At 41.5% G+C, this 24,185-nt stretch overlaps 1 protein-coding gene across 3 annotated transcripts in view; it reads left to right on the top strand.

The window, feature by feature from the left end:
* The first annotated feature begins 11,839 nt into the window (after positions 1 to 11,839).
* The window catches only part of Ccdc91 (coiled-coil domain containing 91), a 169,281-nt gene continuing 156,935 nt past the window's right edge, over positions 11,840 to 24,185 (top strand). For 2 of the 3 annotated variants that reach the window (XM_021165354.3, XM_029478591.2), the window contains exon 1: positions 11,868 to 12,024. The gene's annotated coding sequence lies outside the window, so the exon portion shown is untranslated. The other variant, XM_085839761.1, reaches the window with a different exon arrangement.

Here is a 24,185-nt window from a genome sequence, read left to right as displayed (position 1 = left end):
AAAATGTTATTATCCTCTGGGCACAGTAATGAGCAGTGACAAGAGATTGCTTGGCATGCAACACAGGAAGAGTCAAGCATGGGATAACTGGGAGAGGCCATCACAGCACAGGGCTCTGATTCTTCACCTGGTGTGTGGGCCTGAGCCAGTCTTCAACCTGGACCCAGTCGTTGAGATGGAAAGATCTAGGTGAGGATGGATGCTGTGCTGTATGGGGAGCTACATGGTAAACGGATGAAATGGGGAGATGACTGCTCTGAGGTATGCTTTCAGGGAAGGTTTATTGTAGATATGAGGGAGCACAGTCAGGGGCATCTGGTAGAGGCCTGAGCAGGGAGAGAAAGTGTGGACTAAGCATAGCCAAGTAGACTGGGCTGGGGCATGAGAGGAGAGAGAGGTGGAAGAGCAAGAGAGGAAGAGAAGAGGGAGCAAAGAGGAGAGAGAGCAAAGAGAAGGGACCAAGAGCCAAGAGAGGAGGACCAAGAGAGCCTAGAAGAAAGGGAGGGATTATGAAGTGGACACAGCAGAGAACTTCTCCTGGCATCCAGTTTGCTCGTGCTGACTTGTGCAGATCGCTCCACCGCTGCTTACTCCTGTTTGGTATCCTGACACTACTGAAATGGACTGTTGGTATCTCGACAAATGGAGATGAGAATCTCCCCAAGGAACTACTTCTAAACAGTTCTGCATCCCTTTGTCCCATTTACCATCTTTTCTCCCCTATCTTTGGACAGTGGGCTAGAAAGGGAGTTGAAGCATTTGAGAACCCTTATTAAAAGTAAGTTAAAAAAACCCAAAACCCAATGGATTATATAGATTCTATTATTATAGAAGCTGGGGGGAAGGTTTGGATGGGATGAGCAGAGCGGAGATGAACCACCCGGGTGTGCAGTAGGCCTGGAGGCCAGTGTGTGCTTTGGTATGGTAATAGCTACCACAGTTAGTCATCTGTTCCAACTTTCTTTTGAACCTGACAGTAATCATTCCCATGATCCCTTCCCAAAGTGACCACAGGACATTTACTCAGGTGATGTACCCCAAACATTAAAAAAAGAAAAGTTGGAACAATTCATTGACATTGAGATAAGCCTGCCACTAGGAACACTCCTTTAGATTTGGGGAATATAAAGGGAAGTTAAAAAAGGTGGGGGGGAGTTCTGCCAAGCTTCACCTTAAAATAGTAACTTGCCTGTTGTGTTATTGAAAAAAAAACAAACAAACAAGCCAAACCATTAGACATTCAGGGCTAGTCATTGCCCTCAGTTCTCTATTCTCTGTATTTCTGCTTGATTCACTGTGGAAATTAGATGGAGTCTGAAGTATCATTAGAGACTGCCTCAAGTCAACCAAGTAGCAGTGTTAATGATGGCCACTATGCTAGGGATGGCCTTGGCCCATACATATAGTTTAATGACTATTCTTGGTTGTCAACTTGACTGCATCTGGAATTAGGTAAAACCCAAGCACCTGGCACACCTGTGAGGGATTTTTCTCGATTAAATCATTTGAAGTGTGAAAACCCACCTTTAATCTGGATCTTTTGATGTGGGAAGATCTGCCTTTAGTTCTGGCAGCAGCCTATCTAAGGACATTGAAAAGGAAGGTTGGGCTCTTGGCCTGCTTGCCTTCACTCTTGCTGGCAAGTTCATTTCTTCACTGGCATTAGAGTCTTTTCTTCTTCTTCTTCTTCTTCTTCTTCTTCTTCTTCTTCTTCTTCTTCTTCTTCTTCTTCTTCTTCTTCTTCTTCTCCTTCTTCTCCTTCTTCTCCTTCTTCTCCTCCTTCTCCTCCTTCTCCTCCTTCTCCTCCTCCTTCTCCTCCTTCTCCTCCTTCTCCTCCTCCTTCTCCTCCTTCTCCTCCTTCTCCTCCTTCTCCTCCTTCTTCTCCTTCTTCTCCTTCTTCTCCTTCTTCCCCTTCTCTTCTTCTTCTTCTTCTTCTTCTTCTTCTTCTTCTTCTTCTTCTTCTTCTTCTTCTTCTTCTTCTTTTCTTCTTTCTCCTTCTCCTTCCTTCTCCTTTTCCTTCCTTCTCCTTCTCCTTCTCCCTCTCCCTCTCCCTCTCCTCCTCCTCGTCCTCCTCCTTTCTCCTTTTCTCCTTCTTTCTCCTTTTCTCCTTTTCTCTTTCTCCTTCTCCTCCTCCTCCCCCCTCCTCCTCTTCTTCCTCCTTTTCCCCCTCCTCCTCTTCCTCCTTCTGGATTCTGGCATATACTGAAGACCAGCTGAGATGTTCAACCCCATGGACTGAACTACTAATAGATTCTTGGACTTTCTGTTGTAGACAGTCTTTGTTGAAGTAGCTGGGCCATAGCTTGCAAGCCACTCTAATAAATTCTACCTATCATCCATCTATCTATCTATCTATCTATCTATCTATCTATCTATCTATCTAATATAATATAATCTAATCTACTGGACTACAGAAAGAGGCCATGTTTCAGAAAAAAGAGAAACAAGATGTTAGCATAATGTGTTGTCTCTAAGCAGCTGCCACATCTGTACTAGACTACCTAGGGCTCTAATGTGAGACAGGACTGGAGTTAAGCAATGGGTTGGATAGGTTTTGTGGAGCAGAGAGGTAGCTCCTGTGGCAAAATACATATCTAGTGCATCTAGCAGGCAATTGTGAAATACATCCTCAGCTCAGAAGTTTATTCTGGGCTAGAGAGGTGAACTAAACTGTCATAGTCATCAAGGGTAGGTAAATTTTTGGGTGAGTTTTGGGTGGGTATGTGGAATACATTTGTATAGCTGAGAAAGTTTCCTGCAGAAGATGCCTGTGTATTCCACAGTCATGTCTGTGAAGCAGATTCATCTGTAAGGAGTGAGGATTTTCCACAGAGAATGGGACCAGGTTGGCGGGATAGTGACACAGAAGCTGAAAATTGACAAGTAGTTTAACATCTCAAGAGAGAATTTGAGGCTTGTAGCTAAGTGAATTTGTACAAAAACAGCTAATCTATTCTCAAGACATTTTAGCAAAGAGAGAGCTAAGCACAAATCATGCTCAATGGTTATAAAGCATATTTACCTCACAGACAACAGTTTCATATTCTTGCCATTGGTATGAGCTTGGGGTGATATGCTGCTTGCACAAAAGGTACTCACATGATGGTCAAGAATTCTCCACATTTGGGGCTGGAGATGTAGGCCGGAGTAGACTGCTTGCTTGGCATGTTTGAGGCCTTGGGCTCAATCCCTAACACTGGGGAAACAAAGTAATTTTTTGTATTTTCCTAGAAACCAAAGAGTATTGTATTATTTATATTCCTTTTAATAACATTTGGATAATCTGTATTCTATTCAGGAGCACAATTTACAAATATTTGCATAAGAGCTTAGATTTGGGGGAGCTTAGGTTTGGGGGTGTCTTATGATTTTATTCAATGAATGATTTTACTAAGTTAAATGTTAACTTGCCAATCTCTGGGGAAGACATTAACATTTGTTAAATTATAACTTCTGGTAGATAAATATCAGGTAAATTATTGTGTGATACTCCGGTTTAATGTACCTCTCTTAATTAAAGAGTCTGATAAGTGTATTGAAGGAACACAAAAGCTTTTATGTTCAATAGAAAATTTACCTTTTAGGAGTGTTGAACCTTTTGACATCACAGGACTGTGTTGTCAGCTATAAAGTTCAAGATCAAGAGCCACGGAGAACCACACAATCGAAGTACAAAACGGTCACACACAAAGAATTGTAACAGTTTAAGCATAATTTTACTTTGTACAGCATTCATAGCTACCCTGGAGTGTGTGTGGCTATATCTGGCTTGTGGGCTGCAGGATGGGTGCACCTGCAAGGCTTAACATGTAGTGGATCCTCATTCCCTTCCCAAAGAGGGTTTGCTTGTTGCTAGAGGCAGCTTGTGATACTACAGGCTTACTTTATCATCATTGTGGGTATATGATGTTATGTAGGGGCATGTGCATGCCACAGCATGTCTGTGGAGACCAGAGGACAACTTTGTGGAGTTGGATTTATTTTCCTCTATCTGTGTGTGTTCTAGGGATCAAACTTGCTCAAGAGTTTGATTGCAAGGGCTTGTATCTGCTATGACATCTCAATATCCCTCAGGTTTCACACACACACACACACACACACACGTACATGTATATGAAGTATACGTACATATATACACTTTTTTCCGATTATCTAGCTTATCATATGTGGTGCCATCCTTGGACAGATGTTTAAGAGTTGTAAAACAAAAACACATTGGGAAAGCCCCGTGGAGCAATATAATAAGCAGTGGTCCTCTATGGCTCCTCATTCAGTTCCTGCTTCCAGGTTTCTGACTTGATTTCCTGTTCTGATTTGACTTAGTGATAGATTATGACCTTGAAGCTGTAAGATAAATAAACCTTTTCCTCCTCTAAACTGCTTTCAGTTGTTGTATTTTGTCACATCTATAGGAAGTGACTAAGACATACATACTTTAACTGTTTCTACTAGTCTAATGGATGAATGTTTTCCTAGAAGGGATGTTTTAGCAGTTTCTCAATACAGTTCTACGCAGTGTTGAGAAAAGTACTTTAGCTTCTTAAAGTGTTAAACACCTTACAAAGTATTAATGAGTTTTCTAATATTAAAGTGACTGTTCACTCTTAAAATAAGTATAGTATTCATTATTTCATTTCAAAGTGTAAGAAGAAATGTGGCCTGTAGATTTTTTCCTCTAGTTTTTGAAAATACATGTGTGAATATACAGCTTTGTTAAATTTTCTTCTCAAGATATTAAGAGTTTTGTTACCATCAACTAGTTCATGATACTATACAGAGAAATAAGTATGGTTCAAAATGTATGATGCATTTTTATTACACATATGGTAGCCATGTCATGAAGTTTGAATCATAGAAAGTGGATTGTCTATAAGGAGAAAATAGTTTGATTTTATGGAACTTAGTTTTTTTCAAAACTCTTTTATTTTGTTTTTATAGACATCAATAGTACTACTACAAATAGATGTTCAGGATTCTTCGCTGATAGATAATAGTTTGGATTTAGGTTTGTATATTTTTATCGACTGTGATATTGTTATAAATATTCAAGTGATAAACTTTAAAATGAATAAGGTATTCACACATTTGATGGGCACATCTAAAATAGGTAAAGAGAAGTCACAGAATTGCCTACCTTTCTATATAAGTCTGGCAAGAAGAGATGTCCTACTATCTATTCTCACAGTCATCTAAATCTTATTTTTAACTTTTCAATTTTTTAATTAACATTTAAATTAATATTTAAATTGTAAATATTTAAAATTAAAATATAATTAAATCAGTTTTTCCCTGCCTTTTCATGTTTCCTCACTCCAACCATCCCCCATGACTCCCCACTAACTCTCAAGTTGATGGCCTCTTTATTTTAACATTGCTCTACCTATCTATCTATCTATCTATCTATCTATCTATCTATCTATCTATCTATCTATCTATCTATCTATAGATACATGCATACATTACATAAAACAATATGCTAAGTCCATTTATTGTGTCTTTTATGTACTGAATAACCAGTTTGGGGACCATCCCTGGCCTAGGTCAATTCTCTCTAAGTGGTCATTTGCTGCCTGGACTTTTTTGCCTAGGATTAGGAATTGATATTCCCCTTTCTTTGTTAGTATTTCAATTGTTATCATATTGGGTCATATTTAGGCAGTTATTTTGTTGAGTTACTCAACACAGACGTGTCCCATCTCTTCTTGCTAGACATGCATACATTTTAAATGTAGTGGTTTTGAACTGAATGTAAAACATATATGCAGGTATGTGAGCAGAATTGTCTTCACTAGCAAGATATTGCTGTCAGTTCTTTTAGTCTACCCTAGATTAAAGTTTGACATAGTTGAAGAGGTAAATTACCTCTTTTATGATTAGAATTATTTAAAACCCCAAACTACCAAAGAAAAAGCAAAGAGAGAAAGAAGGAGAAGTGAACAGGAAGATCATTCCTCCGCCTATGCACTGCCCTCCTTTTTCTGGTCAACTTGAAAGAGGGATCGGATGCAGGGGAGTGCTGCCTGGGGTGCAATCACATTCTCTCAAACCCCGTTTTTCAAACTTCAGAGTTTTCTCATGATGTGTTAATTTTGTGGTACACCAACATTTATGAACATTTTTTTAGTTCAAACTCAATTTATCTTAGTTGTACCGGCAGCTCTTGCCTGGCATTCTGCCCAGAGTACTGATTGCAAGCAAGGTCTGCGGAAGCGGTGCAGCAGATTTGAAAGACTCCGATATGGTGGTCCAACAAGGATGCAGAAACTCAGTCTCTGTTTTGACTTTCCAATCTGCATTATAAAAATGTACCGTTTAGCAGCTGGAGGTATGGCATTTGAATAACCACTTGTAATTATGTGAATAGCTTGCTTGTTAAAATCAACCCATGATATAAACTAGAGTCCATCTCTCACTTGTTTGTTTGTTTGTGATCATGACTGTAAACTAATAGTGGGGCTAGATGGGTGTTGTTTTCTGGGAATCCAACCCAGAGCTCTGCATATGCTAGGCAAACACCATACTCCACTGCCACTCTCTACTTGCAGCACCAACTTTAGAAAGATAACTTGCACAGAAATGAATTATTTATTTATTTTTAAGGGATGTAATGTGGAACTCTGGTACTGAGTGGACATATGTACGTTCTGTCTTCAGTTAGGACTTTGATGAGTTATCGAGAGGTCCCAGTTAAAAGTAAATGACCATGAAATTTATGATGATTAATTTACATCATTCTACAGATGAAATTGTGACCTCCCCCCCACCATTTCCTGGCTTGTTTTTTCTTTTGTGCATTTGCACTTGCCACCAAAGAAGCAATTCAGGTTTTCAGACATTAATTAGGGGAGACTCTTGTTCATTTGGAATTAGGCTAACTATGTAAACCAAAATACTTATGATGAAGGTCATGTTGATAGACTGGAGAGAGGGCTATCAAGGATCTGAGAGCAAGGATTTAGGGGTCACAAGTATCCTCTAGGATTGAAACTTCATGAGTGGTTGTGTGTTAGTCATGACTCAGATATCTAACTGAAGAAAGATGAGAAAGGATCATAATTCACCATGTCTTTCAGCTGTGCACATCTCAGACTAGCGTTTGAAATCCTTTACCATTGACTTACGTGCAAGCCAAGTATCACAAGAATCTGGGAGGACATCTTACGCTCAGCTGCTTAGTTCTCACCACTCTATGGCTTGAACCAGGCCAAGGGAGAAGGTAAATAAGGCCCTCTTCTGTTTAAAGGGGGATGACAGCTCATTTTGTAATATTTAATTTGAAGCTAGAAATACAGACTCTTTCTACACTGTTACACACTTAGCTCTGCAGGTAACAGCAAACCCAGCAGGTAATAGATTTGATACTTGTGACAGTTGCTTTAGAATTGCTTCATTCAAAACTTTAGTCTACCTCTGGATTCTGTGGCTTTGTCTTGCTCCCTGAGCCTGCTCTGTCCTTAGATCTGTTTCCTTTATGCTATAAAAACATGGAGACTTACATGCTTCTTCACTTATATTCTCAGAAGAGATGAAGTTCTGTCCAACAACTCTATATGAGTGATCGCCAAAGTAGTCCATATGATTCCAGGAAGCAGTACTCTAATAAACCCAGGAATGGGACATCACCCCACCCCACCCCAACCCCAGCAGCTGTGGCACGGAGGTTGCCGTACCTTGTTCTAGCTTCTGTCAGTCAGGGCACACCTGGACTGAGCATTCTTACCTTAAGCACACCTAGAGACAAGGACAGAATGGCACAAGAAACAGATGCATACTCAGACAAGAATGACTAGATCTTCTGTACGGGAGTCCTTTACCATCCAACTACTGTTCTGTTAACTGGCATATTATTTCTCTGCCTACTCAGCTTCATGGGAGCAAAGTGGTGAGCAAGCCTAGGTATTCCAGGTTTTGGCCAGTAGAAATTTTAGCTCTCGTAATAAACCTAGCTCAGTTTGGGGCTTTTCACAGTGGTTCTATGCCATGGTAACAAAACAAAACAACCCCCCCCCCAATACCCCAATATAAAGCTAAAAGTCCTTCCCAAACTTTCATTTTTAGGCTCACTTGGGAAATATCACGTGAACTTCCTGAAAAGGCTCATGAATAATAAACCCCTTCAGAGTTTCTCATCTTACACATGGAGTCATAAGATATTACATACATTTTGTTGTGATCCTTGCCATTTCTGCGGATAACTCCAGCAGCATCTGGGCCACCATGTTCATGAGCAGAACTTGGTAACTCCCTGCTAGTGTCTTTAGATGGATGACTAGTGTGTGGGGACAAAGTGAGGTGCCACCTATGAACCAGAAAGCACACACATCACACATCAGATCTGCTTTGCATCATGATCTTGGACTTCCCAGCCTTCAGAGTGGTGAGAAATAACATGTCATCTATAAGTCACCCAGGGCTGTGTTGCAGCTTCCAGATGGGACTTGGAGTATTTTAGTATTCCATGGGCTTCCTTACCAGATGTATCTCCATACTCCACCTCTTTAAACAGCTTCAGAACTTGGGGCCATCTTCAGTTCCTGATTTTCCCCACCCCATGTACTGACTTTGCTACCTACATTATTCCAAGAAACTTTGTCCCCTTCATGACCACCTCACTCATAATTCATTACAGCTACTTCCTATCTACCTTGGTTACCTTTTACCCACACACCTCTGCTGATGTAATACCCTCAATCTTGAAGAACAAATCCTGAAGTTTTCTATTGCCTTCAGAATAGAACTCTAGTCTTTCTGTGGAGTTTGCAAAATTCTTCCTTATCTTGTCTGCTCTGGAGACAGTCCTATTTTTCCAGTATGGTTTCACATTATACCACCTGCCCTCAGTGTAATATCTATATTGAGGATTTTGCAGAATTTCTGATTAAAATGTCCTTGATTACCAAATGGTGGAATGCAGCAGATCCAGAAACAAAATTAACTTGGACTGTCTTTAGTTCCCTTAATAGCCATTTACGCCCATGTTCATATGTGATCTAACATTCCCTTTTGCTATTAGGTGACATCTTTGGAATGTATTTACTTAGCAGAATACCCGAATCCACTAAAGCTAAGGCTAAGAAAGTTGTAACATCTGGAATATATAGGCAGAGACTTCTCTGCTGAGATGTAGCCTGTCTAGCTCACGTCTTCAACAATGTTTGAAAGTGGATTTATTTGACTTTATTTTGTCCCGTGACAATGAAAAGGTTACACAATCTCATCCTTGGTGGAACACATCATTTTACTGTAGTTTGAGTTACTGTTCCCAGGCCACAATTACTTATATTTAGATAGCAATAAAGTATCCCTTATTTTTTTCTGGAACGGAGGCTGTGTTTTACACTGACAGCTGTCACAGCCTGTCTCCACTATCATCTTTGCTTTCACTATACCTGCCTACAAATTGTATCTATCCTATAGCTCCAGGTAAGTGAAAACATTAAGTTCATGTCCTTCCGTCCTTCCTTCTCTTTTCTTTCTCTCCTTCTTTGCTCTGTCTGTTCTTTGTTTGGAGCATAGTCCTCTTTCTTAGCTGGATTTGATCCTACTGATTCCTTAGGGCTTGTCTTGAGCTTTCTTTCTAATGAGCAACACTTCCTGGTTAGCCAGGTTGAGAGGAGCACTCAACGCCTCTAATTTGGTTAGGCCCCATTTCTGATTTGATTGGATCTTTCTCTACATTTGCTCTTTTTGAGGGTGGGTGGGAGCCATACTTCTCGTCTCAGGTACTATGGGTTTGTAGTCATATGCACAACAAATGTCTAGAGCAGTGTCAGCCGGCTTGTAGAAGCACTTCGCTGAGTAATCAAGATCAAGATTTGTGCTCCAGAAGTGAGGCACAGAAGAGATGAAAGACCTCTCTTGTAGAAGAGAGTGTAACATGGTGTAGAAGAGGACCAGAGTTCCTAAAGGGTAGAACTAGCATGTGACTCAGGAATTATAGTCTATGTCCAACATCTATCCACAAAGCTTCTAGAAGACCATTCACAGAAGTACTTATTCATGTAAGTGGACTCACAAAACATTATGCTAAGTGGGGGAGACCAAGCACAAAAGGTCACACTTTTTATGGAATTAGACATATCTTAAGGAAGTGGATTAGTGTTGCCTAGGGCAGGTGTGATGTGTGAAGAGATGGAGGAAGGGAATAACTGCTGAGGAGCATGGAATCTCCTTTGACAGCTGGAAAGAATAAAGTTGACGTGGTGATGGGTGCTTACATGTAAGCATGTTAAACAATTAAAGATAAAAGTACCGATTACTTTGTGGGGTTTCTGAGGTGAGATTCTGATGACCGATACACAGTGATCTGAAACTAGAGTGGTGGCTGTAGGGATAAACGGTCATTTTGTTGGGTCAGATGTTTCGATGGAAACCCAAAGGCATTAAAATTTCAAGCACAAAGAGAAAAGATAAGATGACACATAAATATTGACTAACAGTTTATGAAATGCTTATTGAATGTCTTTCCACTTTCTTGACAACTAGACTAGATGTAAAAGAAGAAATGGGAAACAGCTTGCTGAGTATACAAAGAAGTGGTCCTTGACTTGGTGCTCAACTGGAAATTTAAAAAGTATATGTGTGTAAGGAAGCATCAAATTTCTATAAGAGAAATACAACTTATTTGTGCAAAGAATGGGCAGGATGGAAAAGGTCAGAAGAGGTGATCTGCTCAGTATAAGTTGTTCACTAAGGACTTCAGGTTGCCCAGCTCAGTGAAGGCATGTCAAGATCCTGTTGATACTTCCCACTCAGAGTACAGAGATTAAAGATAGTTCAGTCAGTTTTGTTCAGTGGAAGGAAGAGAAAAGCAATTTCCAATAATGCTCTCTGTGTGAAGAATAGAAGTTGTCCACAGACTCACACTCAAAAGATCAGGGCACTAGGCAGTAAAACATCTTGGATATATTTGGTTCATTCCCAGATTGTTACCACTTGACTAGTTCCAAGTAAATGGTATACGTTCTATAAAGTGAATGTTGTCTAAACCATCTGAGAAGTATGCTACCTGTTGACCATTTCTATGTAACAGTCACGACAGTCTACACAATTACTCTCCCCTTCAAACAAAAACCTATCAAGTGTATGCGTATTCCCTTCAGGAAAAGGTGTTGACTGACAGCTTTGCTATAAGGATGTCGAACAGCTGAAAATCAACTGTTTTTAGTAGAATATGAACGAACTGCTATGATAGAGTTGATTACAAGTGCTACAGTCCTGGCGCTGCCGATCTTCAAAATCCAGTGGTTAGAGAAGCTTTCAGCTTAGGCATGTTCGGGAACTTGAGAGTTCCGCTAAGCCAATAGGTCCAGACATCACGGCAAACATTTCTTGAGCATGTCACAGTGCCGGGTGCTTTATTCAGTTCTCACATTTTGGTTGCTCGTAAGAGGCAAAGGCTCTTCTCGTGGTAGATTCCAGTTCTGGACAGAAGAAAAATTCAGATTTGTTAGGTGGTTTTATGGGCCTGTCACTAAGAGAGATTGAGAACCTTTTACTAGGAGGTAGATCTTGAGAATGGTCAGGAAAAGCGTTATGTCGAAGTCAATCTATCGCAGAGTGCAATTACCTGAGAATCACACTCAACTAGGAGGTTCTTCTTGTGGCCTAGCCTGCTGAATCTATGTTAGGAGGAATATCTGTTGGATAGTTTGTTTTGGCTCAGGACAAAAGATAAGGCATGATGTAGTTTTTGAGGATGGTCAGAGCAGTGTATATCAGGTCAATCTGTTTCACAGGTCAGGTCTCTCTTCAGATGAGGCTCAGCTGGCCTCCTCTTTGGGGGGTCATGTGATGCGTCCGCGGATGCCTGGAGCGCCGCGCGCAGGCCTGGGCGGGCCTAGGTAGAAATCAACTTCCGGTGAGGAGATCCTGGGCGCCGGGTGGTGCGTGGGCTGCCCCAACGTGGGTTCCTGGGCTAGCAGTCACCGGGAGGGGGGTGGTTGCGTAGCCGGTGTCCCGGAGCCAGTGTTTGAGAGCCGGGTGTGACGCGCAACAGCGCGGGGAGCACTGCGGCGGGAGCAGGTAATCGGGTGCTCGCCGTCTGGGTCCGGGTCTCGGCCGCGGGTGGGAACGTGGCCAAGCTACTGCGAGCCGCGAGGCCTCGGCCGGGCGACTCACGGGACCTGGGTCGGGGAGACACCTCGCTCCCGCCCTCGCCCGCGGGGCCCTGCACTTGCGTGGTCTCGAGTGGAGAGCCATAGTTAAGTCTGCCTGTTGGCCGCGCCATAGTTGCCCCGGCGGAACGGAAGTGTTGACCCTGACGCGGTTCCCGTCGGTGCCGAGCGGCGCACCCCTTCCGGTCTCAGAGCTTGGGAAAGCGCGCCTGTGCACTCGGAGTTCTGGAGAGCCGATCGCTGGACACACCCACAGTGGCATCTCGGGTTCTCACCCGAGACGAGCACGGTGCGGAGCGCGTGGCCTCTGTCTGTCACACACCTTTCCCCGCCCCCAGGATGCCGCGTCTGCGCGGCTGCCTCCGCAGGAGGGAGCTTTGCACAAGAGTTGTCAGCTGCTCTGGCAGCTCTGGGATGGTGAGGCCGCCGTGATCTTGGCCCTCCGCTCTGGGGAAGTGAAGGCTTTGGGCTCAGCTTAGGTCTCTCAGAGGCCGCCCACGAATTCCGACTTATCCCTCCACTGTGCAGACACTGACACATCTTCGCCCCTAGTATTAAACTTCCCGGCTCTGTGGATGGCTATGGAACATGTTTGCATGCTGCGTGGTTGATGGATTGCCATCTTGTGGGTGGGTCAGCTGTCACCTCAGGATTTAAGACAAAAGCCTGCAGAATACTCACAGTTTCCTGGGCGACAGAAACCGAGGAGAAGTGCACTTGTAGTCATCTTAGCCACACCTTGTGTTGCTTTTGGGGTTGTTTGTTCCTCACCAGTTGGGATAAATGGCTCAGGAAGATGCTAGGCCTGCTGCACCTTGGTGCCACTATGTGGTGTGTTAATGTGTGGAGAATTGCCTGGTGAGAGGTGAGGAAGTTTGGTGCCTCCAAGGATGGCTAGAGGTGTTTCAGTGGGCTGGGAACTGTGAACTGGTTGCCTAGCAACATCATACTCCAAATGGAAAAATACATAAAACAAAACGAGAAAGTCCAGGATTTTTGAGTTTTTAAGAAAAATATTAATCATCATAATACTTCACAGAAAAAGAAAACTTTAGAAAATCACCTAGAGAAACATCCGTTGTTTGTTCTCTCTCTCTCTCTCTCTCTCTCTCTCTCTCTCTCTCTCTGGGGTGTGTGTGTGAAAGAGCCTGTCATTAATTAGCCTGTCTCAAGATTGAATGGACAGGGCTTTGCTTAATGGGACATTTTATTGAACACCCAGGTACTATCAGATTTGTAAAGAATATAGGATTTTTATTAATAAAGAAAACTTTAAAGGGAATTTCTCTCTATGACACAAGCCAAGTGGGAATCAATTAAGGTGGGTGAGATCTTTCTATTAATGAAAAAGGAGGAAAAATGTTTAAGTTCTAAGGATCACAATCACAGTGCCCCACTGGCTACTGTTTCCGTATAACTATATGAAGTGTTGTCATTTCCTGTAGGATGTAAACGTTTGAAAGGCCACTCTGTATTAATGTGCATGTTAATTTGGTACATTTTAGGGTTCGGGTTCTGGTTGTCTCCTTTCTTCAGTTTCCAATAACTTGGGTTTAGTTTATTTGAACTAGAGTTGATGTACCTTTTCCTGAAGGACATTTCTTACAGTTTAGTTCAGGGTAAACTAATTCAGTATGTCTTCGTGTGCACTCACTCTTACAAGTGTGCCTGGTCATATAACATCACCACGGTTTGCTCATTGGGATCCCCCAGGATGGCTACAGATTCATCCTCTGTTGGGTTTTTTTTTCCTCTCTGGAATCATGTAAGTGGAAAGATGAAGCACAGTCCCTTGTTCGTACTTTTTTTCCCAGAATGCTTTTCTAGCCCTTTTGGTGTCTCCGTAAAAAGGGGACATGGTACTTCCGTCTGTGAGTAGGTCACAGTGTACTCACTCACTCACTAGTTGGTGGACATTTAGGAGTTTCTGAGTTTTGTGTTTTGGGATGAAGCTGTTAATAAAAATGCATTTTGGGGGGACAGTCATATTTAAGTCTTTAGAGAGATTAGTTCTCATTTTCTTTGGTTCAGTGTTGAGAAGCAGGGTGCTGGACCAGGTGGCAGCTGCATGGGTAACGTTTTAGCTCTGCTGTTTACCCTGGTGGCCGCTGTGTGCTGCAATCCTGCCAGTGAGATGCTTGATTCATGTTGCCATGTGTCAGTCAGGCATTTTAGCTCCTGCTTTAGCTACTTCCCAAGGTGTTTCCTCATGACTCATTGAGTTTTCGTTTTTTTAAATTTGAGGTTCTCAAACAGCCCACTCTGCCTTCAACTGGCTCCGTAGTTGAAGCTAGCCTTGAACTCCTGATCATCCTGCTGTCACCTCCTGAGGCTGGAATTACAGCTGTGTGCCTCCATGCCGGGATCTCACAGATGATTTTATTTGAGATTCTAGTTAACTAACTTGTAAGACATTTTCCTGTGCTGTTGTTGCTGTTTGTATGTTCTTTCAAGAGGCATCTCTCCAAAGTGTTTTGTGAGTTTTTAATTGTCTAATTAAAAAAATTCTATACAATCTGGGCACAAACTTTAGTTTTACATATACATATGTACATATGTATATGTGTGTGTGTGTGTGTATATATATATATATATATATATATATATATATATATAAAATATATGTGCAATGTGTGCGTATGTCCACAAGTGTTTTCTTTGAGTCTGCCACTTGCTTCTTTTCCTGACACGTGAAATGTGTGAGTGAAATTTCAATTTTGATGAAATCCATTGGATCAGTTCTTTTTCCTTTTTAAAAAAAAATAATTTGTACACTGTCCAAGGTTGCAAAGAATTTCTGTTTTTCTCTAGACATTTTCTAGTTTTAGGTATTGTATTTAGGATATGCTGTCAGTTACTCTTCCTTTATAATGTAAGGTGTAGGCTGTGGCTTTCTTTGAGCCTTTCCTTTACAGATGCATGAATTTGGCTGCATCTGAGGGAAACTTTCTTCCTGTCCTTCAGCAGGATTCTTGTTGGCACTTTGTGAGAAGGCAGTTCACTGTGTATGTGTGGCTCTGTCTCTTTCTGGCATTCTCTTCTGTTTCATCATTCTGTGCATCTCTAGTTTTTAGAATGTCTTAACATCAGAAGGCTTCATTCTCTAGCTTGGTTACTTTTCAAATTGTTTCAAATGTTGTAGCTTCTTTTCTTCCTGTATAACTCTTAGAGGCAGCCTGCTTTCTCTATTGTAGGGGTTTGGTTAGGAATGCGTTGAAGTTATATATCCCTTTGGGGTGACTGGCATCTTAGGTGTCTTTAATCTGCTAGATGATTCTGTTTATGCAGGATTTAGGTTTCTCTTAATGTTTTTCAGCTTTCAGCATAAAAATCTTATTTCTGTTTTGTTTCATTTGTATGTGTGTTCATTTGCTGCTACTGTAAATGGTATCCGCACATATACATTTCTAATTATTGCTATTGTTATAACTATTGAGGTTTACATGTTCTTGAACCCTACAGTGTTGCTCAACTCACTTGTTAGTACATGTGGCTTTAATGGACTCCTTGTGATTGTCTACGTATGCATGTATCCATCCACAGAGGCTGTTTAATTTTGTATTTCCCAACTGTTTGCATTTTATTATCTCATTGCACTGCTAAGACTTCTAGTTATGCTGAATAAGAAGTCTCACGAGACATTCGTGACTGGTAATTTTCTTTAAAGAAAACATGTAGTCTATTTTTTTTTTTTTTTATCATTTTGATCAGACTGAGGAAATTATCTTTGACTCCTGGTTTGCTTAGAATTTTTACAATTCAATCATAAACAGTTGTCGTATTGCTTCGTCTCTTTGTAGAAATCATTGTTAGTTATGGTAAAAAAATTACCCTACTGTTATTCTGAGAAGGCTGCTGCTTACATTCTGGTGCTCTCCATATTGTTTTTCATTGTGAAGATTATTAAGCAAAATTATAAATACTTTATATCTTAATCACCTTTTTTTTAAAGTCTTGCATTTTGAGTAATTTAATTTACTAGGGTGATTTTGTACCTTGGTTGCAAAGTCATTCTCTACACATGTTTCACTGTCAGTACAATTATAAATCATTGTCATTCCCTCATTATAAATCACTGTCACTCAGCTATAAATCATTCTCGGTACAATTATAAATTACTCCACTGGAAATAACTTGAAGTCTGTCTTCCCTCTTTATTAAAATGAAATTTCCTTGAGTTCTTTGAGAGTGGGTCTATAAAAATGTTCAAGTTGCCAGTTTTGATGGTGTTCTCTAGTAAATCCAGGGTGTGTCTTTTTGCTGATTGCTTCCCCTCCCGTCTATCTGTATACACTGTACTCTTTGTTGATCATTGTTTGTCTCAGCTTTTTTTTTTTTTTTTTGAAACGACATATAAAAATATATTATGTATTCTCTCTGAGTGTTTGCTCATTTCTCTTCCTTGGAATTTGGTCTTGTTGCTGTTTGTTTCCATAATAATCTTGTTCTTGATATACCATGGAAGCTCTGTGTCCTCATGTGCAGCCACTGAAGTCTGTTTAGATTACAAGCCACACACAATCATTTCCATTGATGTGTAGAGCTAATGCATCTAGCCTTTGCCAAGGATCTCTGAGTGATGGTGCAGGGTCGTAATGCTCATGTGAGCAGACTGTAACTGCCTTAGTCTTCATTTGTCACTTGTGCAGAGCCAGAGAAAAAGTCTCAGATCTTTCTCTAAATTGTGTGTGTGCGCACACACACACACACACACACACACAACCTGGAGCATGCATACACAGCTTTATGAATAAACTTGGTCTTTTAGATTTTCAGAAAAGTGTTGAATCTTTTAAGAATAATTTGTAAACATGCTACTCTTCCAGTTCTTACCTTTGAAAGTTAGCTAGGCGTGTGTGCATGCAGCTGTCACCACCGGGGAAAGGTTGTTGTCCTGGCAACCTGAGTGAGAGCAAATGCAGGTAAGCACAGGAGCAGCATTTCCAGGGAGCAGCCGGGCAGGTCAAGAGTGGCAGCTTCTGAGGATGGGCCTTTGGGAGAGTTCCGGGTGGGTTGTATTGCTTCGTCTCTTTGTAGAAATCATTGTTAGTTATGGTAAAAACTAGCAGGCTGCTGGGGTTCCCTGTGCTATGAACCTGCTGTTTTCTCAGGTTATGAGTGCTGGGGAGAAAGCGTGAGGGTAGGAGGGCCCGCAGTGTCAGAGCCTCTGTTCTGACTGTCCGTGCTGATTTTTGGACATAAGCGTCCTGGGTTATTGCAAGCCTTGGATTGATGCTGGGTCATGAGATTGTTGACTGGCAGTTGTTCTAAAGCCTGGAATCAGCTCCCTCCTTAGCAGGGCACTGCAGAGCAGTGAGGGGTCTCTATGTGGAAAGACTCAGTGGAGTGGGAAGTAGATCTGGTAAGGTGAGACAGACACACTGCTCACTGTAATAAACTATGTGTCCTTTTCAATACTGTCACTAGCTAGTATGTGACACTGTTTCTTTGTAGCCATGTTTGCTTACACAGATGTTACCACAGTTTTAGGTTTGTGAATTACAACTGGATTGCCAGAGTCATTTTGCTCAAAGGGAAAGTGGAAAACAAAACAAGCCATTTATTGCATTGTGTCCTATGACTGAACATATTGCTTAGGGGAAATTGGGTTTTCTGCATAAGGAATTCCCCAGTAAAAGACAGTCAGAGCCCATTTCTCCCTTGATTGGGTGGAAATATCTAGATGTGTTTTTGTAGATTTTCATGTTTTAGTTGCTGAAGGTAACTGATTTATTTCCCATTTGATAGAATGTTACTGTGTTGTAGTAGTATCTGAGTGTCATAATAGAGCATATACAGGTATATTGTTACAGAAGGAATTCCTGTCTATAGACCCTTGATATGATGGGTCTGTCCAGTGTGCTTGTCTGTGACCTTTTGTGTGGTTTAGTCTGTATCATCTTTATAACTGAGGAAGATCGAATGGTTTGCAGATGTAATAAAGAGACAGGCTTTCATTTCACATTGGCTTGTGCTGACATTCATTTCCTTATTTATAGAACTCCTCGGAAGCAGGGCCATAAGCTGAGAGTTCCACATCCTTGTTAGGTAGGCCCAGGGTGTGACTTTCTGGTTCCTTCAGTCATGTGTAGTTTGGGGCTAGGTTTTTACTTGTTGGTTACTATGGCAATACTGGTATAGTTATTTAAGGTTCAGTATAAAATATAAAACACCAACTGAAGATTTACACACAATTTGAAGAATTTACATACCCAAGGAAAGGAACTTGAGCAAATAAAAATGAATGTCTTTCCTGTCTCCCAGAAAGTAGCATTGCTTGAGTTTAATTAAATTAATTGACTCAGTAGAGAAGCAAGGCCAGGTGGCACTCCTATAGGACACTGCTGACCTTATAGTACACGAACAGCACTATGGGAGTACCTGGCTTCCCTGTGGGAAAGCTTGGTTTGCCAAGGTGTCACTGTGATGAAGAAAAACCATGCCCAGCTACTGCCCAAAAGGGTTTTGAGTCGTCAGAGTTAGGGCATGAAGGCGTGTTTCTGAAAAGGACTTTTTAATGTAACATGAGAGAATTGTGTTTAGTTTACATATGATAGAAGCTTTATTAGAATTGGTGCTCAATTACTTACTAGGTGTGGAGGTAAAAAATTATAGGTGATTCATGTTAAAGTCAGAATCACATGAAAAGTATGTGCTGAGAATTCTGGTATTTTTAATTCAAGGGAAATGAAAATTAGTGGTTAGAATAAGTTTTATATCATCTTGGAAAAATGTGAGCAGGCAAGTACTTTATGTGTTTCTCTTGGTGAACAAGTCTATTTTCTTTTAAAGAGACACTATTTGCAGGTCAGACCTTTGATAGGTGCACAAAGGAGGATCTGAGAACTCTCAGTCTGAAAATTAAGAAGCCAGAAGCGAAAGGTGTGGGAGATGCATAGCTGAGATCTGCAGGGTCTGTGGTGTGTTCACCTAGGGTTCAGTTCAGATCTGCTTCCTCAGATCTTCCAGGACATCAGTCAGGAAGGTGAGAGAAGTTTAAGTACTTCACAGTAAGAGTACTGATTGTGAAGGAATGGGGTCTGGGCAGTTGGACTGGAATCTAGAGACACACTACCCTGAATAGATTACATCTGAAAGTTGGAACCAGGAGATGATAGGACAAAGCCTCGATGAAGGATAGGACCACACCCTGAATTGAGATGAATGACCACTCTGTCCATCCTGAGAAATAGTTTGTGTGCCCTTGAGGAAACTGCACTAGGTATGCTAGCTACTCACTCTGTTTCTATAGGTGGTTGGCTAGAAGCCTCATTCAGCCCATGAAGGTGAAACACAAAGTGTGCCCTGTGAGGACATGCTGTGTTCTGAAAGAACTGTGTGAGTTTTATCACTGACACAGACAGAAATTGTAGGCATGAGTGATAGAATTGATAGCCACGGTATATAGCCTGACAGTGGAAAGAAAGGTCAGACTGAATTCATTGATGTGGGTACATTAAACCAGTATTCTGTGGGTACATTAAACCAGTTTTTCAGTTTGGGGACTTATGAAGAACTATGATACTTCATCCCAAGCATGGCCCCAAATGCAGTTTACAGAGCAGGTTGGAAATGCTGGAACTGCTATGGTCTGGTGGCCAAGTTGGAATCTGTAGGCTTAGGGAGACATAAAAGTGAGTCTGTGTGCCATTTAAGGTTACTCACCGAGGTTGGGAGTGGTAGAGCATACCTGTCATCCCAGTGTTGGGAGGATCAAAAGTTCAGCCATCCTAGTCTATAGACAGAGTTAAAGGCCAGCCGGGGCTATATGAAATTCTGCCTTAAGAAGAGATTTACTCATCAAAATTGCTGGGATACATCTTTAGAGGAGCCCTGACATCCCGGAAGAACTCTGGGTTCTGTACTTGAGTGGAAGACCTTACAGTGGGAATTGCAGCCACTGAGTTGAGGAACCTTAACACAGCACTCAGTGTCTAAGGATGAGATGGGCAGGGCTACCAGGATATGCAGCAGAACCAAACAGACCAGTCTGGCTTCTGTAGACCCAGAGCTTATTGATTATGATATTCCCATCAGTGAAACTGAGAATTGATCTTCATAAGCAGAAAGGTTAAGGTGAGATAAAATCTAATTCTGTTCAGTCATCCTAACAGAGATGGATGCTAGGTATGTTTTAGCACTGTGGATGTCCACTCACTAAGGAGTGCTATGGATTTGTACTCATTAAGGCTGATCTGCATGTGGGCACTGCTGAGTGTACAGTTTGCCAGCAGGACTCACTAATATGCAGGTGCTGATACAGTGCCGTTCCCTAGGATGATCACCCAGCTCCCCAGCCGCAGGTTGATTCTGTTGGTCCCCCTGTGTTATGGAGGATGTCGGCATGGATGTTCCTTTCTAAATGTAGTTTTGTGGAGACTACTGCCTTTGGGTCACAGAAGTCCTTAACCACTTCTGTAACATTCTACACAAGAGTTGCTTCTGGTCATTCAACCTGTTTCATGGTAAATCTGGTCAAATAACTCATGACTACAGGAGCATGGCAGTGGTCCCAAGCCTATGGGATTCACCAACTTTACTGTCTTCCATGGTATTTAAAGTTAGATGTCTTGGTGGAATGGTAGCATAGTCTTTTGAAGACTCAGTTACAATACCAGGTTGGTGGTTGAACCTTGAAGGGCCCAGACAGGAGTCCCCAGGAGTTAGGGTTAGAGTTAACCCAAACCCTTTCTATCAACACTTAGTGTGTGGTACTGTTCCTCCCCTTGTGAGAATTCACAGGATCCAAGAACCAAAAATGGAAATGAGGGTGGCTATTATTTTAGTGACTTTCGGAAGGCTTCTGTTTCCTGTTCCCATGATCTTATCCTTACTGATCTAGAGATCTGAGTTCCAGAGAGAGGAACATTGCTACCAGAAGACAAAAGGTGATTTTGCTGAACAGCTAAAGGCTTCCTCCTGGTCCCTTCAGACTTCTGCCTTTGAATCAGCAGGCAAAGGAGAGAGATGAATGCTATGAAGGAGAGAGATTGAACTGCTCTTTTGCAGTGGAGGAACAGGGTTCAGGATTCAGGCAGTCCCTGTCATGCTCAGTGGTTAAGGTTTGCAGAAACTGGCTCTGTTCTGGCCTTGGAACTTCAGAAGGATTAGGGTCGTCCTGGTAGGTAAATAGTCATAGCCAGTTGAAACAGTTGCTGATCTCCAAAGGACTATGGGATGGGTAGTGGAGATGGCAGTTGTTGATACAGACTGTGAGCATGTGGCCACACACACACAACAGCTACAGTTGCACATGCATTTTCTGTTGCCTCATGGTGTAAAATGAAATATTTTCACTTTACTTCATAGCATCTAAGTCTTTTTGTTGCCATAATATTTAAGTAACTGGAGCAGCTCAAGCACCAGAAGAATGAACATTGCTCAGGGTTTTACCTTCTCTTTGGGGACAGGAGTGAATGTGCTTCAGGGTTCTGTGCGAGATGGTTGTATCGTGTTGTGTGGGAAACTTGACTATGACTTAGGAGAATGCATACAAGTGAAAGGTGGACAGGGCTGTGCCTTCGACATTCAGGGTTACCTGTGAAGTTGACTGGGCCTTGTGGTATCCTGACACAAGGCCCAACATTATTCTCTGTGTGTCTGAGGGTGATTTTGAATAACATGACCGTTGCCTTCTCCTGTAAAATGGACCTCATCCAGTTAGTAGAGAATCCAAATTGAAAGTCAGTGTTATGTCAAGAGGAGATGCAGAATCCCTGCTGACTTAAGGCTCTTCTGGTCTGTTTTCAGACTTGGACTCAGGATCATACAGACTGTGTCAGGCCTGTACTACCATCTCTCCTGGGTCATTAGTGTTCTGACTGCAAATCCCAGGACTTCTCAGACCTCTTGATTATGTGAGCCACTCTCTGTAGTCAGTCTCTGTCTTTCTGTTTCTCTCCCTCTTTCCCTCCCTCTCTCCTCCTCCTGCCCTCCTTTTCCTTGTCTAGAGTCTCTGACTTCTGGGTCTAGTTTGTTCTGCACTTTGAACTCTCAGATGGTTCATTGGATCCTTTATTATCTTCTAAATAAAGCACACAGCATTAGTATACTAGTACTTTCCTTCAAAGCAGTCCATTGGTTGCCATATACAACTTACTCTTCCATTTTAGTTTGTTTATTCTGCAGAATCTTCTTCCTTATATTTACAATAAGTTACGCAGAAGTATGTTATGTTCTTTATTTTTAAATTACTTGAGAACTTGCCAAATTCCATCTTTATTGACATTTAATGTATCTTGGCTGTGGGTAGTGAGGACTTTTTGTATGACGTCAGCTTTCTAAATCACATTGAGACTTGTGAGGCTCAGCATGCTGTCTGTCTTTGGACACTGTATGTACTTGAAGGCCCAATCTGACCTTTTTGGGTAGAGCCCACTCTGAAGGAATGTCAGTTATATAAAGGTATTGATAATATTGTTGTTTTTATGTGTATTTATTGATTTTCCCCTTCATGTTTAATTGACTATTAAGAGAAGTGTTTACCTCTATGTGTGGCTGCTGACTTGCACATCTTGTCATTTCTGCCCCTCAGAGTTTTACGTGTTCTGAAGTGTGTTGTTAGGTGCACATATGTTGATGGTGATATTGTCTTCCTGATTAACCTCTGTCCAGTAATGCTCTTTGACCTAAAGTCTAACTAATCTAATACTGTGTACCACTTCATCTTTTTCTTGAGGAGTGCTTGCCTGTTGTTACCTTTTTAGCTTTTAAGTTCATTCTCTTTTCTTTTACAAAGTGCTGACTGTGTTAAGTCTGCATGCAGCACCGCATCAGATTCATTTGTTCAGACTCCTTGTACTCCATCCAGTTAGCACCCTGGCTGAATTCAAGTATCAGTTTACTAGTTGCTCTTTTGTTTCCCATTCTTCATTTTTTCCTGACTTAGAGTGGGTTTTCAGTTTTTATTTTCTTCCTTAATAATTTTATTTTATGCCTATCATGGACTGGCTGACTTAGATCTTTGCTAATTGTTATTTAAATGATACAAAAGTCTACAGTATGCATTTAAACCTATATTGTATATTTTTAATGTATAGTAAAATTGCTTTCGAAAATACTGTCATTTCATCTTTTTGTGGTATTGGTGCTGTTCTGCAATCTTTAAACATTATATTCTGTGAGTCAACAGTGCATTTTTACTTTTTCCCTATAAATCCAGTTACATCTAAAATGTTCATGTTTGCCAAGTTGACCATGCTAGCATTCCTAGTTCTGTGAGTTCTGCTTGTGAGGGCCACATTTCTGGTTTTATTTTTCTTCTTTCTGGAGAAATGTCTGTATGTTAAGTGCAGATCTTTTGGCAGATAATTCTTCCCATTTTGTTTGTCTGATTGAAAATATTTCCCTCACGAATTCTACATTGCCATTTATCCCCCCGGCCTCCCAACTCTTAGTGGGCCTAAGTCACTGTGACAAATACCCAGAGAGCAGCTGGGAGAAAGGAAGGTTCTGGCTGGTTTCAGTGTGTGTGTGGTGTGCACCATTGCTGTAGGACTCTGGTGAGGCATATGGTCGCAGTGGCAGGAACTCATGGTGGAGTGCCTCTTGATGGACAGGAATCAAAGAACAAATGCCTGTGCTTGCAAGCCAGGGTGTAGCTCCCCCATCTGAGCTGTACATTACTAATCTTGGCGTTTTCAACTCAGCTGACTCAAGATGAACCACCACAGGAGCATATCACCTTTGCATTGGCTTTTGGCTCATGAGGGTTTTGGTAAGAAGTCTACTTTTATTCCTACTTTAATTCTCTGGATTGTAATATATCCCTATTCTGTATTTTTAAAAATGTCCTATGCTGTGTATTTAGGCTGTGATAAACACTGCACTATTTTGTGTTTATGCTGCAGGCTAGCCTTTTGGATCTTGCCTTTCTTGGATTTTTCATTCTGTATTTCTGCATTTTTGGAAAGGCCCTCAGTCACACATACTCCACACTACTTGAACTTGCTCTGTGTAGTCACTGTTGCTGGCCATCTTTTCATGGTGTGCCTTCGTCTGATCAGTTCCACCCTGGGGTTTTGCTTTAGTTCCCAGACAATTTCATGTAAACCTTTCAGCTCTACCACA

This window comes from Mus caroli, unplaced genomic scaffold, assembly GCF_978045245.1.
Source record: "Mus caroli unplaced genomic scaffold, Mus_caroli_1 scaffold_7, whole genome shotgun sequence".
NCBI lineage: Eukaryota > Metazoa > Chordata > Mammalia > Rodentia > Muridae > Mus > Mus caroli.
Note: the sequence above shows the minus strand (reverse complement) of the source record. Positions and strands in the feature narration are given on the sequence as shown.